The 11,200-nt window shown below is 41.5% G+C and overlaps 1 long non-coding RNA gene across 1 annotated transcript; it reads right to left on the minus strand.

Moving 5' to 3' along the window:
- Positions 1–774: 774 nt before the first annotated feature.
- On the minus strand, positions 775–10,341 carry LOC112646415 (uncharacterized). Its single transcript, XR_003127639.3, has 3 exons — positions 10,186–10,341; positions 6,495–6,619; positions 775–1,677 (listed from the first exon to the last, which is right to left on the minus strand). It is a non-coding gene; the product is annotated as an uncharacterized LOC112646415 (long non-coding RNA).
- Positions 10,342–11,200: the final 859 nt, after the last annotated feature.

Here is an 11,200-nt window from a genome sequence, read left to right on the forward strand (position 1 = left end):
TGAATTAGATGATTGCAGCTTGCATGCAATTGTTTTTTCATAGGGAATTCTTCTCAAGACTCTCTTTTTTTCCCAGGGTTTTCTCTTATGTCATCTTTTTTGTCTTTCCATTGTGCTTTATGTGTTCCCAATAATCTTGGTTCCTAACTTTATTGTCTTCTAAAATTTGGGGTTTGTTTTCAGTGATAGTGTATAATATGTCATGCATGGGTACTTTCTCTTTGAATTTGATTTCACTTTGATTGATGGTTTGTTGGTTTGTTCAGCAAGCCACATCTTGTTATATCTATCTATCTATCTATCTATCTATCTATCTATCTATCTATATTTGAAAGAGAGAGAGATACACTTTATATATTCATTAAATTAACCAATTCCCTGTATTTCCCAGATGTCAGGTGGTCAGGCATGGGCCTGCCCATATGAACTCACATCTTCCTACCTAATTAAAACCTGAATCATTGGGTCATCTGGGTGGCTCAGTTGGTTACGTGTCTGCCTTCACTTGGGTCACGATCTTGGGGTCCTGGGATCGAGCTCCACATCAGGCTCCCTGCTCAAAGGGAATCGGCTTCTCCCTCTCCCTGTACTTCTTCTCCTCTTCCTACTCATACTCTCTTTCTCAAGTAAATAAATAAAAGCTTTTAAATAAATAAAACCTGAATCATTGAATATGTTTATATCTAGTAGTCCTTTCTCTCATTTTTATCAGTAATGATTGTTTTTCCTTCATCTTTTACATATGTAAAGAACAAGATACACATAATTGCCATTTTAAACTCAACTCACTGCTATAAAAATTATTCAAATGAGATAATATATATGAAAGTGCTTGGTAAGCTTTGAGCTCTCTACAAACATTACCCTGTTGCAAATAACATTAACTCACAGCATCTCTGACTATATAGCATGTCACATATACACTTCATTCACTGTGTGAAAATCTTTCATATGCTAAAAGGCCAGTATCAAATCCTCATTCCAATTCTAGGCTGAATAGCCTGGCTTATTTATAATTTCTTCCTACAATCTTTGCTCAAATTCTCAATGCTTTTCATGTTTTGTGACTTCTCTTGGATCTATCCTTTATTCTCTCTTTGCTAACAAAGTGCTAACACTGTGCTAGCATGGTGATTTGACAAGTGAAACTCACTTTATGAAATACAACTCTGTGACAATAGAATATTTTATAAGTTGTGTCCTATTACAGTAAGTGACTTAAATACCCGCTACAGAGGGAAGTTAGGAAAGAACTTCTGTTTATGGAGCACCTACTCCAGTGCATATCTGTAGCGTGAACTTGCTTCTTTGTGTCTCCAAGCCTGTTTTTCTCACATGTAAAGTAGGGGCTCACCATTAACCCTTCCTGCAGTGGTTTTCAAAGGTTAGGGTACTGGGGCACATTTGAAAACATGTGGGAGTGTTTTCAGCCCACAATGCCTGGGGGGATGTGGGTGGGGGACAAGAATATAAACATCCCCAAATACCTCAGAAGCAATCCCTCAACTAGAAATTGCCTTGCCACAAAATGTTGGTAGCACTGCCATTGAGAAACAGATAAAGAAACTCCTTACACATGACCCTCTGAGACACCAGTGAACACTAGATGGCAGAACAGGGAAGCTTCAGGATTCAGGAAAAAAAGTCCTCATTCAAAATCCACAAGATTCTTCTGCCCTGTTAAAATAATAACACTTTTAAATAATAATTTAAATAATTTTACATTTTAAATTTAAGTAAAAATTTAAATAATTTTAAAATAATGACAATTTAAAAAATAGAAACGATTTTAAAATTATTTCCTGTGTAAGTCTGCCCAAAGCAAACCTGAAATTCTCCTGCTATATGGGAAGCATCTTAAAATTTCAGATCAGCTCACCATCCAGGTGAGAGGACTTCTCTTAATGCCTTTAGAAACAGCGAGTTCATTTCCATTTTTGTCTGTGTTTCTGAAGAGTTACTTGACTTTAGTCAAATCAGTAAGTCATATTGCCAATTATAAGTTATATAAGATACTTCTTTGAATGTACCTATTTCTTATGCCAGCTCTTTCTGAGCTCTGACAAAGTTCACATGGGCCAAAGTTGAAAACACTTCACCTCCTGCCCTGCCTCTCATGTCTGTCCTCCCACTCCAGAGCTTCCTACTAGGGATCCACTTGCACCCAGAATATGCAACCTAAGGGTGCAGGGACTGAGTCTGTGATCTTATAGATCGTAGCCAGTGGATAAAATCTTTCTCCTTTCTACCCCCTGGCCTGCAAAGTGGGTAGTTCTGACACACAGCATGTCTTAATTCTTAAGAACCCACCCAGTCTTTGAATCTAGCAATCAATAGCTCTTTGCAACAATTAGCACTAGCATGTGCTGTTTCACTTTGGCTTTCCCACCATCCTTGCTTTGCTGTCCTTGTCCTTCACTCTCCTTCTCTGGGACTGTACTCCTCAATAAAATGAGGGCACGTAAACCCTCTGTTTTGAGCTCTGCTTTTGGGAGATCCAGAGTAAGACATAAGTGGAGAATTGAAACCATCATCTGGTTAATTCAGACTAAACTCTTGCAGAGATCAATTTGCATTAATTTACAAGACAAGGTGTTAAATACAGAAGAATGGTCATGCCAACTGACAAGTTAAAGTGAGCTGTCAATATTGTGGGATCATCATACCACATTTCTCTTATAAGCTCACTTTCGAATTCTCTGGTATCTGTTTCACACAGTCTCTCAAGCCTCAATCTTCCATCCCCACTGCTATCTTCACCCAACAACATCTCTTCCAACTTAATTGGGAAAAGAGACACCATCAGATGGGCACTCTTTGATCATCTTATTACTAGATCAACAAGTCCATCTGTGCCTGCCATCATCTCCTTTCCTCCTATTCCATCTGGTAAAGTGTCCCTTCTATCGCCAGCCAATTCCTCAGTGAAGATCTAATTCCCTCTGGCCTTCTCAGGGGCTTGGTTCCTTAGTCCTCTCCTTCTTCTTCTTTTTTTTTTTTTTTTTAACCCCCCGCCCCCGTTCTTTTTTTTTTTTCAAGACTTTATTTAAAAAAAAAAAATCAAGACTTTATTTATTTCAGAGAGAGAGTGTGTGAGCGCATGAGCAGGGGGAGGGGCAGAAGCAGAGTCAGAGGGAGAAGCAGACTCTGCTGAGCCTGGAGCCCCATGCAGGGCTTGATCCCAGGACGCTGAGATTATGACTTGAGCCCAACTCGGACACTTAACCAACTGAGCCACCCAGGCACCCCTATTCCCCTCCTTCTTGAAGCAATAATCCCTCTTGTTCTTTCCCACCTGAATTCAAAACACTTTCCTACCTTTAAAAGACCTCCCTTTACTGCATGCTGGCCTCGAGCTGGTTCTACACTTCTATACTTGCTTTCCCAGTCAAACTTCTCTGAAGAGAAAGCTATCTCAATTTTTTCACCTTCTATCTTTTCCTCAGCAAACTGTAATGAGGCTTCCACCTGCATCACTTCTCTGACACTGACCTTGTGGAAGTTTCTAATGACTCAGTTACTCAATCCAATGATCATATTTTTCACGGCTTCATTTTAAGCCATCCTCAAGCAGCAATCAACACAACCAAGCAGTCTCTCCTTTAACCATTCCTTCCCCAGTTTCCTTTTAATGCCCTGTCCCCACCCCCACATGCTGCTATTTCTTTATTACATTTGTGTTGTACTCTTCCTCTTTCCCAAGGTGAATGTCATCAGTCCTTCCTCAAGACTTGATATAGGCCTGCCCCCTCCTCATTACATACTGAGACATTCTCATATAGATCCGTGATTCCAAAGTATGTCATTTGCAGGTGACTCAGAAATGTATATCATCAGCCAGACCTTTCTGCTTTATTTCCCACCTAGTGCTTACAATCTTATCTTAGAATTTCAAATGCATCTTATCTTAGAATTTCAAATGCACTGCAGGCTACTCTTTCTGCTCACAGGTCCTTTCCCTGAGCTCTAATAAAAACACCTTTTTGTACTAAAAAGAGAGAGAGAGAGAGAAAGAGAATTTCAAAAGCACTTCAGACTTACCATGTCCAAAAATCCAACTCTAGATTTCCACCCTATCTTCCACTCTGCCCAACCTGGTTGTTCTTCAGATTCCCTAGTTCAGTGATCAGTGTTCATGAAGTCATAGGAGCAGGAACAAAGTTAGGGGAGACATCCCTTAAGCAACCTATTGCTAAGCCTTGTCTCTTTGTATAGACTCTAAAATATTTTAATTCGTTTCTTTTATGTTAATTTTTTTTTTTTTTTTTTTTTGAGATTTTCTTTAGGGATGCCTTGTTGGCTCATTCAGCTAAGTGTCTGCCTTGGGCTCAGGTCACAATCTTGGACTTCCTGCTCAGCAGGGGATCTGCTTCTCTCTCCTCTTTCTGCCCCTCCCACACTGGTGCTCATACTCTCTTTCTCTTTTGCTATCTCTCTTGCAAATAAATAAATAAAATCTTTTAAAAACTAAATATTTTATTTATTCATTTGAAAGACAGAGTCAGAGAGCATAAACAGGAGGAGTGCCAGAGGGAGAGGGAGAAGCAGACTCCCCAGGAGCAGGGAGCCCGATGTGGGACTCCATCCCAGGACCCCAGGACCATGACTTGAGCCAAAAGCAGATGTCCAACTGACTGAGCCACCCACATGCCCCTTTGTTAAATCTATTTTTAAATATTTTTTGAATCTGTCTACTTTGCCACTACCACTGCCATCACCCTCTATCAGTGTCTTTTGCCTGGGTTAATCCAATTTTTGTTTCCCCGGTAGCCAGAATGATGGTTTCAATCCCCAAATCTGATTGTGTCACCCTGTTGCTTAAATTTTTTAAACGGTGTCTATCTATTTTTAGAATAAAACAGGGAATCCCAAATCTAGTCTACAAACTTCACATGTGCTGGGCTCTATCTATCTCTCCAGTTTACTTTCTTTTACTTTGTGCCTCAATTCATTAGCTTTCTTTCAGTTCCTCCTATTGTTCACATGCTCTCCTACCACACTACCTTAGGCTATGCTTCCCCTCTGCCTAGAAAGCCCTTTCTCTAGTCAGTGTCTGCTTGGTCTTCAGGTGTTAAGTTCAGGAATCATTCTCTTAATGCAAGCATTCTCTGACCTTCCAGCCATGTCAGATTCCTATTATTACACTCTAATGTATGTGTGCCCCAAGACACTAATAATGTAATGTTGAAGAGAATACGTCTAAAGAGTTTACAAGAGTTCAAATTAAAGCCTTGGATTTCAGGGCTGAAAGTGAGAACCCAATCCCTAGAAGGTAAATTATTTTAATTTTAGGCCCACTTTGGGGCACCTGGGTAGCTAAGTGGTCGAGCATCTGCTTTCAGCTCAGGACTTGATCCTGGATCCTGGGATTGAGTCCCACATTGGGCTTTCTGTGGGGACCCTGCTTCTCCCTCTGCCTATGTCTCTGACTCTCTCTGTGTCTCTCATGAATAAATAAATAAATAAGTAAATCTTAAAAAAAAAAAAACCCACACACAATATTTTAGGTCTACTTTGATGGAGGTAGGAAATAAAAGGAAGGTCGGAGGAAATTTCCAGATGTCTGACTTGACTGGATGGAAAGAGATGCCTTGAAGGAGAATGGCAAATTTAGGAGTAGAAATAGGCTTCCTGGCCAACGAAAGTGTGAATGCCAGTTCACAGTGCATTTACATTTGCTCTTTGACTTAGCAGTTATACTTCTGAGACTCCATCCCAAAGGTGAACTGATGACAAAATTGCTGAAAGCCACCCAGTGTCAACAATAAGGGATTAAAGGAACCTCCTGTGCACCTTCGTATAATACAGTACCAAGCAGATGTCTAAAAAGAATAAAAATTTCTATGTCTTATAGTGGAGTTATCTTTAGAATATACTGATAAGTGTAAGAAGCAGGGAGGAAAAAGCATACATAGTATGTTACCATTTACCTAAGAAAGGGAGGAGAGGATTCAAATATATGTGCTAGTATTTGCTTATATTAAAAAAAAACAAAATGACAAACCATGGATATTTTGAATTGTTACCAATAAAGACTGTAATGCAGATCTGACTAAGTCTTCATCAGCCTACCGAGTTGCTCCAGATCAAAGATTAAGAGTTCTGGTTGGGTATTAATGGCCAGTGCTACGGCTACCATAACACACTGGTAGACTGGGGAGCCTGGAGGCTAAGAGGTCCAAGATCAAAGTTTGACAGTGTTCAGTTCCTGGTAAGAACTCCTTCTCAGCTTGCAGATGGCTGCCTTCTCCCTGAGTCCTCATGTGGACTTTCCTCTATATTTGTGAGGAGAGAGAGAGATTTCTCTCATCCTCTTCTTCTAAGGCCACTAGTCATATTATCAGGGCCCCATGGTCATGACTCAGTTGAACCCTAATTAGTGCCAAAGTCCTCATCTCCACACATTATCTCTCTTACTCTGTTCAGGCTGCTAGAACCAAAAACCACAGACTGGATGGCTTATAAACAACAGAAATTCACGTTTTTTTTCTCACAGTTCTGGAGGCTGGGAGCCTGAGATCAGCATGCCAGCATGGTTGGATAAGGGCCCTCTTCTGGGTCATAGACCTCATGCTGTGTCCTCAGATGGCAGAAAGGGCTGGGAAACTCTGTTTTCTCTCTTTTAAAAGAATAGAAATTGCATTTGTGTGAGTTCCACCTTCGTTACCCAAGGACCTCCCCTTCATGACATAAGCACCTCCCAAAGGCCCTAACTACTACCATCACATCGGGCATTAGTATTTTAATGGATGGATTTGGTGGGGACACAAATACTCAGACCATAGCACCACCACCTTAGGAGTGAGAGCTTCAATATGTAACTGGTGGGTGAGGGACACATTCAATCCATAACATGCATTCACTGTGTTTGTCGTTGGCTTGGGGTCGCCTGGAAAGAATAAGGTTTCAGCTAAATCAAAGTGACTCTGAAGCCACCGAACATGGAAAGGTGCAAGATGCATCAATTTGTCTTTTGCTTTGGAGGAGATGTTCTGGGATGTACCTGCCCACTGGAGCTTTAAAAACTTTACTGAAATGACAGCTCCCTGGATGATCACAGGATGTATTGTCTACTTACTAGAGTACATGCATGTGTTTTATCAAGGCTTCCAGTGTGCTAGTCAATTCTGGCTCATCCTGCCAAATCAGAATGATGCTGTCACTGTAATGAATTAATGTGATATTTTGGGGAACATCCAGAAGTTCAGATCTCTTTGGACTGTATTAATGTCAGATAGCCTAACATAGCACAATGACAAAACTGTGAATGTATATTATTGTCCATTTCATGTGAACTGATCCTGGTCTTTTTTTTTTTTTTTTAAGATTTTATTTATTTATTCATGAGAGACACACACACAGAGAGAGAGAGAGAGAGAGAGAGAGAGAGGCAGAGGGAAGTAGGCTCCATGCAGGGAGCCTGACGCGGGACTCGATCCCAGGTCTCCAGGATCATGCCCTGGGCTGAAGGCGGCGCTAAACCACTGGGCCAGCAGGGCTGCCCTGATCCTGGTCTTTTATCTTTTTTTTTCTTTTTAAGGAGAGAGAGGCAGAGGCAGAGAGGCAGAGACATAGGCAGAGGGAGAAGCAGACTCCCTGTGGGGAGCCTGATGTGAGACTCGATCCTGGCACCCTGGGATCACACCCCAAGCTCAAGACAGACACTCAACCACTGAGCCACCCACACGTCCCTCTGGTCCTCTATCTTGATTGGGATAGAAAATAATATATTCTTTATGTTAATGGCCATACACCATGTATCTAAGGCCAGAATTAATCAACTCTAAGTAAGATATCATGTTTAGGGGGCGCCTGGGTGGCTCAGTCAGCTGAGTGTCTGACTCTTGATCTCAGCTCATGTCTTGATCTTGGGGTTGTCAGTTTGGGCCCCACATTGGGCTCCACACAGACTTTTTTTTTGGAGTCTACCAAAAAAAAAAAGAAAAAAAAAAAAAAAGAAAAAGAAGATACCATGTTTAGCATGTTAGCTGAAATTGGGGATATTACTTGGTTGAGCCTGCATTGGTCTACTGTCATTCTCCAGAATCTAGCACCTGGTTTCTACAGAGGCTAGACTGGCTGGATACAGGGAAATATGGTTGTGGCCACCATCCCTGCCTCCTTGAGATCCTTAAGGCTGATACTAATCCATTCCATACTCCTTTAGATACAATGTTGTTTGTATCTTGATTAGGGATGAGGATAGGGCAGTTTCAGAGGTTTTTACTTGGCCTAGTTACTACCATATTTCTTACCTCTACAGACCAAGGGTTACTCCAAATACCAAGTAATTCTATCTCAATTATACAGTCAGGAATTGGAGAAAAAAGCCACAGGGTCAGTGCAAATACCTAATATATTGATTTTAAGCCATACTTTGGCCACAAACCTACTTATTGCCTGGTTTACTTTTGCATCCACTCTGCAGAGGTTTACAATGACCCTGAGTTTCTAGGTATTTGTATTTGTTGACGTTTTTCAGGGAAACAAAATAATAGTGTGTGTGTGTGTGTGTGTGCGTGTGAAAAGAAAGAGATTTTTTTAAAAAAAGATTTATTTATTTATTTATTCATGAGAGACACAGACTGAGAGAGAGGCAGAGACACAGACGAGGGAGAAGCAGGCTCCTTGCAGGGAGCCCGATGCAGGACTCGATCCCGGGATGCAGGATCAGACCTGAACCAAAGACAGGTGCCCAACCACTGAGCCACCCAGGCGTCCCAAAAGAAAGAGATTTTAACAAACTGGCTCATGTGATTATAGCAACAGGCACATCTGCAAGGAAGACTGGCAGGCTGGAGGCCCAGGGAACAGTTGCTATTGTAGCTCAAGTCCACAGGCAGCCTGGGGGAAGAATTCCTTTTTCCTAAAGATGACTTCAGTCTTCATTCTTAAGCTCTTCAACTGATTGAATGAGGACTACTCGGAATTATGGAGGGTAATCTGCTGGACTCAAAGTCTACTAATTTAAATGTTAGGCCACACCTGAAAAATGTCTTCACCACACCATAGACTGGTAGTACACCAAACATCTAGGCACTATAGCTTAGCCAAGTTGACACATGAAATTAACCCTCACAGTATCAATGTCAAATATTAGACACTGTTCCAGTAGTTTTCAAAATGTATTGGTATTTCTCTTCCCCCAGTTTACAGTCACCCAAGCCAATGGCCATTCATCCCTTGGGAAAGAACAAGGAGAAATGAGTACATATTTGCTGGGGTGTTTCAGGGTCCTTCTTCCTGGAGACAAACCACCTCTTTATTTAGTGGTGTCCTACTTATTAATTTATTACCCCTCAGCTCCAAATTTACCCTTCAGTACTTACTCTATGATAATGGATGAAATTCTTTTAAGTACTTATCCTTTACAGTGAGCAACATGCTAAGCTTTCTCAATGTCAGGGGCTAGAGGAATATTACAGGAAGAAGGAGCTACGGGATGCCTGGGTGGTTCAGCAGTTTAGCACCTGTCTTGAGCCCAGGGCATGATCCTGGAGTCCCAGGATCGAGTCCCACATCAGGCTCCCTGGGAGGAGCCTGCTTCTCCCTCTGCCTGTGTCTCTGCCTCTCTCTCTCTCTGTGTCTCTCATGAATAAATAAATAAAATCTTTTTTTTTTTTTTTTTTTTTAAAGAGCTTCTTCCACTCATTCTGGCTGCTGTGCTGTCAACAAGTGATGTGGTCGGTGGTGCTGACCCAGCCTTGCTCCCAGAATGTTCCAAGGAATGCTCCAAGCTTAGCCCAACAATCTTCCCAGGGCCTTCTCGATACAGATATTGTGCCCTCCAAGCCTCTAGCCAGCACCAGCATCCCACCTCCTTCTGCTGGTCTCTACCTCTCCTCTAGACATACCTGACAGCGATGTGGCTTTACTGACATAGACATTGTGCTCTCCAGGCATCCCATTTGCACTGGCCACTGCAGGCAACCATCCTCTATGATTGTCTCCCTGCTAGTCCAGAAACTAGACCAGCTCTGGCCTAAGAAGCCAGCACACATCTTTGCCATTTAGTGGGTTGCAACCATGCCTTCTCTGACAAAGTCTGAACCCCAGCCATTGGAGGAAAACACCCTCAATAGAAGTTTGTCCTTCCTTGGGCATTTTCCCTTCAGCCCTAGAGTACCTTTGTATCCTATACTTATTCTTTGATCATAGCCTAACTATTCTTAATATTGTACTTACCCTTTTTAAATCATAGTGTGAAAAAAATAATAAAAAGTAAAAAAAATAAATCATAGTGTGGTTTCTGTCTCTTGATTGGACCCAGACTGACAGAGGATGAGAATGGCCCCAGAAAGTTAGGATTTGGGAATCAGATTGGTCATTCCCTGGTCCTGAGTGCAGTGCTGAGCACATTGCTGATGGGAAGTGGGTGGCTCACAACTCATTGCATACAATGAGATCACAATTAATCAAGCTGTGGTTGATTGTGATGAACTGCTAGATGAAGCAAGTGCCTTAGAAACTTAAGTGGCTATGATGTTTGACAATTACTGAAGCATTTAAGGACTGTCCTTTGGGACAGATCCTTTTGAAAGTATTTCTGCACTTACAGAGAAAAGAAAAAAGATACACTGAAGCCCATTAATTTTTAGCTCCCTTATGGAAGTAGCTTTCTCTGTATACTGTGCACAGCCACAGGTTGTGACTTGCTTATGCCTAGTGACTGTAGACCATCTCTGATCTGAAAAGTCAGAGAATTTTTCACTATCCAGTGAACTGCAACTCTGCTTTCTCCAGTGAGGTCTGAACTCCTGTATATGTTTGTCCCTGCCTTGCTTACTCTTTCTCTGCTCCAAGGTCTATATATATCTTATAGTTACTTTTCTATCATTTTTTTTACATTGAACTTCCCTTGTTTAAATCACAGTGTAGTTTCTATCTTATGACTTGCACCTATACTAAAATGGACTCCAGGGACACCTGGGTGGGTCAGCGGTTGAGTGTCTGCCTTTGGCTCAGGTCATGATCCTGGAGTCCTGGGATCGAGTCCCATATCAGGCTCCCCACAGGGAACCTGCTTCTCCCTCTGCCTATGTCTCTGCCTCTCTCTGTGTGTCTTACATGAATAAATAAATAAATTATTTTAAAAAATAAAAAATAAGATAAAATGGACCCAAATTTTGTACCTGGCACAGGTCTAGAAACTGAACAAGGAATCATGAATTTTTATTAAGAAAACTTTCTGCAGTCCTCT

This window comes from Canis lupus, chromosome 5 (genome assembly GCF_003254725.2).
Source record: "Canis lupus dingo isolate Sandy chromosome 5, ASM325472v2, whole genome shotgun sequence".
NCBI classification, from domain to species: domain Eukaryota; kingdom Metazoa; phylum Chordata; class Mammalia; order Carnivora; family Canidae; genus Canis; species Canis lupus.